Source organism: Lolium rigidum, chromosome 7 (assembly GCF_022539505.1).
Source record: "Lolium rigidum isolate FL_2022 chromosome 7, APGP_CSIRO_Lrig_0.1, whole genome shotgun sequence".
Taxonomy (NCBI): domain Eukaryota; kingdom Viridiplantae; phylum Streptophyta; class Magnoliopsida; order Poales; family Poaceae; genus Lolium; species Lolium rigidum.
The window spans coordinates 312,977,109-312,983,570 of NC_061514.1; the positions used below are offsets into that span (position 1 = coordinate 312,977,109).

General features: G+C 41.7%; 1 pseudogene; it reads left to right on the forward strand.

The window, feature by feature from the left end:
- Window positions 1–2,161: 2,161 nt before the first annotated feature.
- LOC124677868 lies at window positions 2,162–6,155 on the forward strand (annotated as a pseudogene).
- Window positions 6,156–6,462: the final 307 nt, after the last annotated feature.

Below are 6,462 nucleotides of genomic sequence, written 5' to 3' on the forward strand. Positions count from 1 at the left end.
CGTATATTATTTGATAATAATAATAAATGAATAAAAACATAATTATTTCATATTCAAATTCCTCACATTTTTCTAATAATAAAACATATATTGTTTGTTCAATTACGATTTACAGATTTAAAGATATTAATTATTTAGCCATATTATATGAATAATGCATATATTATTTGTTGATAATAATAATAAATGAATAAAAACATAATTTTTGAATATTCAAATTCCTCACATTTTCTAATAATAAATCATATATTGTTTGTCCAATTGTGGTTTACAGATTTAAAGATATTAATTATTTTTCCATATTATATGAATAATACATATATTATTTGATAATAATAATAATAATAATGAATAAAAAAATAATTATTGAATATTCAAATTTCTTACATTTTTCTAATTATAAAGCATATATTGTTTGTCCAATTGCAGTTTATAGATTGATTTTTATTTTTAAAAATACAGAAATGTGACACAATGGTATAAGAGTTAATAGGATTTATATGGTAGTATTTATAACAAGGTAGAATCGTATTCACGGGAGTACATCAGAAAACCGAGGAGTTAAACGTGTTGAAGGTGGAGTAGTGTGCGGATGAGTGACCGACCGAGAAGTGATGACCAAGTCTACAATTTGACTATAAATTAAGTATAATTAGTATTAATAATGGTACACGTGAGAGAGTAACAAGTCAAACAATTAGAAAAAAGGAAAAAATTAGAAAAATGAAAAACATAATTATTGAAAATAATAGTTAGTCCAGGTTGAGATTATGAACCGAGACTAAATGTTCTCCTGCCCAAAACCTGTATCGCGGCTACATGGAGGACTATTTATCCCGGCTGGTAACATGACCGAAACTAAAGGCTCGCCTTTAGTCCTGGTTGGCCAACCGGGACTAGAGCTCGTTAGGGCATGAGCAATGGTGGCATACACAACTAGCTGCTCCATGTAAAAAAGTTGTCAGAAGCAACATGGTTAATTTTATATCTCCAATGAAAGCTACAACTTTAGTTGGAAAAAAGAGAGAAGTGACCCCACAAGTATGATACTATGTAGTATCTCTTTCTCTCTCCAAAAAGCATGATTTTAAGGCTTAAGATCCCACTTCCTGAAGAGGAGGCTGCCTCCTCATCCGAACCTACTTTGGACCACCAGAACTTAGTTAAAGGTGTGAGGCAGTAGATCTAGGGCATGCCCTTATGGGACGGACCGAAGGCCCCGTCTCCACTAGTGCCTATCTAGGATCACTTCAACTCTCATGCCTTGACTATCGCGGTCCATATATTACTACGTGATCACATCTTAATGTATTGTTGTTTAAGTGCAACAATTGTTGTTTATGAGAATATGCTGTTTTTTATAATATGTTGTTGGTTATAAGTACATAAGTATTGATGCTTATAATGTGGTATTTTTTATAAACCATGGTTACATGTTGATATTTATTACTATTTTTGCTTAATTTAATATGTTGTATCAGTAATATTTTTATCTGGATACCCGTTTATCATGTTTGTTAGTGAGTAAAAATAATAATTGTACTCGTTGATTGGTACGAGTACCAGTGACAGGTAAAATTAAAAAGGACGAGTACGGTATGGGTGACTCCACCCGTGGTACCCATATCCGACGGATGTCAAAAAATATAAAGCAGGAAAAGATGATTTCTTTTTCCAATTCGTCGCAGGAATCGATTCTTTCTTTTTTTTTTTGGAGAACACAGTACAACGCAGACGCTCACAAACACGCACGTACAAACACCCCTATGAACGTACGCACGCACACCCTACCCCTATGAGCACCTCCGAGAGACTGAGCCGGCATATCTTGAGGTTGACGAAGTCACCACTGGCGCCTCGCTGTTGACGGGCACGTCACCTACCACTCGAAAGCATAGCGCCGGTTAAATCCCTGGAATAAATCCGCGTAATGCAAACACCCATGCCAAGTCCAGGACTTGAACCTGCGTGGCTTGCTCCACCACAGGCGTATCGAACCACCAGAGCCTGCTCTCGTTTGCATTTTATGAATGTTTACGTAGCAGCTCCAACCAATTTGTCTACGGTGTGTGGTGTCGTGTCCCGAACAACCGACCGACCAAGCGAAACCAGGAGGAGACGACGACCGAAGAGCAGGAGATCAAAGACCCGGCCTTTCTTTTGTTCCCCTGACCGGCCCCTCCCCTCTCTCTTCCGGCCGCACGCGAGCGCCATGGCCGGCCGGGCGAAGCTCCTGTACATTGTGGTCGTCGACGACAATGGCTCCTCCTTCCGCTACACCCGATCCCTCCTCCACAGCACCCTCCAGCTCATGGGATGCAAGCCGAGGCACGCCTTCGAGGTCCTTTCCTCCTCCTCTATTATTCTCCAATCCGTCGCCGCTTTCCTCTTCGATTCGATCCCATCTTATTTCCATTTCGATTTTGCTAAACAAAAAGATTAGCCGGAGGGTGTTCGATGTGATCCGAGGCGACCCGGCGGAGATGAACATGCTGATGGCGATGTCCGGCGGAGGCGGCGGCGGCGTGCAGCGGTACGAGCTCCCGGACGCCGCCACCAGCCCGCGCCAGTTCCAGTTCGAGCTCTACAAGCGCCGCACCACCGTCCTCGTCCCCAGGGACCTCTTCCTCCAGCTCGTCTGCCAGGCCCTCTCCCTGTACAAGTACCTATCGCCCAACCAGAGGAACGATCTCATGCTCGCCTGCAGGCAAGTGGTATCTCTTTCTCTTCTTATCCCAAGATCTCATCTGATGAATGATTATCCCTAAGTTTGTTAACATGCTTTACAAGTAAACATGACAATTCGATCTGGACACTTCCAGAAAACAATTACAAAGTATTGTAATAAAAGGGCCCATTTAGGACACATTCACAATACATACAGGCAATAGTCTGCTAAAACTGCAGGAGGTGGAAGACTGTAATTATGACTAAATTGCCACACTTAAGCTCTCCCATTCTTTTTATTACGATTTGTACATTCCTGTCCTATTCTCACGAATGAACATGGCATCTGTATTTATCACATATTAACATGAGGTAAACAAATGGTTGTTGCAATCTGTCGAAGCGAAACTCAATAACTGAATTTTCCTTGTTCACAATGCAACTTTTCTAAATTATATGTCTACCGTTTTAAACATTCTACTGCATCTGGATTTGCACATATGCATCTCCGGGGAACCAGCCTTCAAAGGTGTTGATTTCATTTTTCCTCTCTGCTGCGTTGATATTCATTTATCTCTGTGTAGGATTAAAGAAAGAAAGGAGTCTGTCACGGTTCTCCTCTGCGGCACTAGTGGTTGTGGCAAGTCCACTCTTTCTACTTTGCTGGTACACATCCACCCTTTTATTTTGGATTCTTACCATATCTAATGCTGAAAATTTTCCTAGACCAGTTTATGTGTTTAGATATTGTCAGAGCTAAACAATAAAATTTAGGCACTCTGTCAATGCTACCAGGAGAACCTTGTATCATTTAGGTGGGAAACTATAGTAGTTAGGCTATCATGGCTTATGTGCTTCTTACTTACCTAGTGTGTATTAGACATTTGACCTGCAAACAGAGTTACTTAACTATTTCTTCAGGCCAGACCACGCCCAATGCACCCAATTTATGATTTTTTTACTTTCAAGATTGTAAGCATTTCTAATTCCAATGTATCAACAGGGGAGCAGATTAGGGATCACGACTGTAGTTTCCACAGACTCCATACGTCACATGATGCGGAGCTTTGTTGACGAGAAAGAAAACCCCCTTCTTTGGGCATCAACTTACCATGCAGGTGAATGCCTTGACCCAATAGCAGTTTCTGAAGCAAAAGCTAGGCGGAAAGCGAAAACGCTCAGGCGTGTCAAGCAGCCCGGGTATGGATTACGAGAGGAGTGGGGTTCAAAGTGACAAGTTTGACGGAAAACCAATTGGGAGGAAACAAATGGCTATTGAAGGTTATAAAGCACAAAGTGAGATGGTGATTGATAGTTTGGATCGGCTAATTACTGCCTGGGAAGATCGGAAAGAATCAGTTGTCGTTGAGGGTGTTCACCTGAGCCTTAATTTTGTGGTATGCTCTTATAAAAATATATTTTTCCCGGTACATTTTTCCGTATATTCTTGCCCTTGAGGTGTTTTCATTTATTACGAATACATTCAGTATTCAGCTAAGTGGAATTATAAATTCAATGATCCACCTGTCCCGATTTCCCCCGTTATATTTTGTAATGATGCTGTCGAATCATTTCCATATTTCAGATGGGGTTAATGAAGAAACATCCATCAATAATTCCTTTCATGATCTACATATCCAGTGAGGGCAAACACACGGAGAGGTTTGCTGTACGTGCAAAATACATGACACTTGACCCAACAAAAAATAAGTATGTCAAATACATCAACAATATTAGAACCATCCAAGAGTACCTCTGCAGTCGGGCTGACAAGTACTTAGTTCCCAAGGTAAACAACACTAATGTTGACCGGAGTGTGGCTTCTATCCATGCCACCGTCTTTAGCTCCCTCCGCAGGCGAGCTGCTGGAGATCAGTTGTATGACCCTGGTACAAATACTGTAGCTGCTGTAAATGACGAGTACAAAAACCAATGTGTTGCTAACTCGATGAGTTCCAAGGGGATGTTCAAATTAATCCAACGCCTAGGGTCCTCAAGAAAGCTCATGGCCATAATCAATGTGGATGGGTCTGTTTCAAAGGCTTGGCCTGTTGAGTCCAGTGGTGGAGACGGAAAAAGCAGTGCGGAAGATGGCAACCAGAAATCTCTAGGAAATCCAATATATGGACCTCTGAATATCGGAAGAGCAGAGTCGGTCAATCTCCAGTTTGGCTCCTTTGGTATAAGTGCCTGGCCTACAGACACTGGCTGTACGAGTCAAGCTGGAAATGTCGACGACTCATGGATTGATGGTAATGAAGGCAGTAGCAGCCATGTCGCGTCTTCGTCTGGTTCCCCTAAGAAGTTGGATGGACACTGTAAAGAGGTAAGCAATTTTACTTTGTTCCTGAACTTCTCTGATTTTGCTACAATTGTTCTGTCAGTGGAGAGAGATGACGCAATCTCATTTGTTAGATTGAAACATGAAACTAGTGTCCTAATTGGTGCTTCATTTTTATTTGTTGAGGCTAGATTAAAGAGTCATCAGCTGCATCTGGCAGTGATGACGACGACGAAGACGAAGCTGAAGTTCCACCTAACTCAGGGAGTGATGAGGACCTAAGTGAAGAAGATAACGAGGAAAACCATGATGAGGTGAGACATGGCAGTATATTTGTTTCCTTAATTTTAACTTACTGTGGCTTGCTGTAATGAGTTGTAAAATGCTTAGATATGAGCAGCAGATGTCCAACACTCAAAATAGTGAATTGTTTTGATCGGGTGATTTGAGTCCATTCCACATTTGGATTTCCTTTCCGAGGTTGACTCCCTAAAGAGTAAATGTGATTTAAGTAATGGATACAATTTAAGATCTGTAGTTTCGCTCTGTAGGCTATGTAGTAGTTTCCTAAACCCTGCTTAACAAACCAAAGCGTTTTTTCTTTATTATAAAAACCAATATGGAATCAATTATTTAACAGAATCTGCCGGTGTTTTCTTCGCAGATGGAAGGGTCTGTCGATGAGGATTGCAACAGGTCTGATGAGGAATATGATGACCTGGCGATGCGGGACAGCATGGAGATCGGTTACTTGAGCGATGATGGCATGGTGCGCACCTGCTTAAGCAATAGGTTTCCAGATGGCAACCAACACCAAAGCCACCGCCGCACACCAAGGAAGCAGCTGGAGACCCTGCGAAGTCTGTCGAAGATTAACATTTCCGTTCCTGACACAGCACGCTCTTCTTCCTCTGTCGTCGTCCCTCCAGGCACAGCCGGCAGGAGGAACACAACAGCCAGAAGGGTGAGGCGGACCCTGAGCGACTCATTCCACTCGCGGCCGAGGAGCTGCCCGTCTCTTGCCGAACCAGTGACAAAGCCGGAGGGCTCGGCTGTTCCAGTGGCTCCTGATAGGTAGGTAGGTGTATATATGTGTTCATCTGTTGATGTAATAATGAATAACCAGGAAAGGGCAGGGAAGGGGTGCTACTTGGATGTGGGTGTTTGCTGGCGAGCTGAATAATGGAACGTCTTTGGTTTGTGCAGTTTCTAACTGACCATCTTTTTTCTTTTTCTTTTCTTTTGGGGTCTGGAATTGAGAGAGTTCTTTTCGTGTGTTTACTTCTGGATCCTGCAATACCAATATATAATGCTGGATAAGATATAGGTCATGGTGGTAATCATGTTGTCGTGAATGAAATGACACCAACATTTAGTTAACAATGAAGAAATTGAAAAAACTAGCACATGATGTATGGATAATGCCGATGTGGAGATGAAAATCATACGTAGTCTTCCACTTAGAAGCATAAATATATCCATCGTCTGAAATGAGCACATTAACATCTCTATGA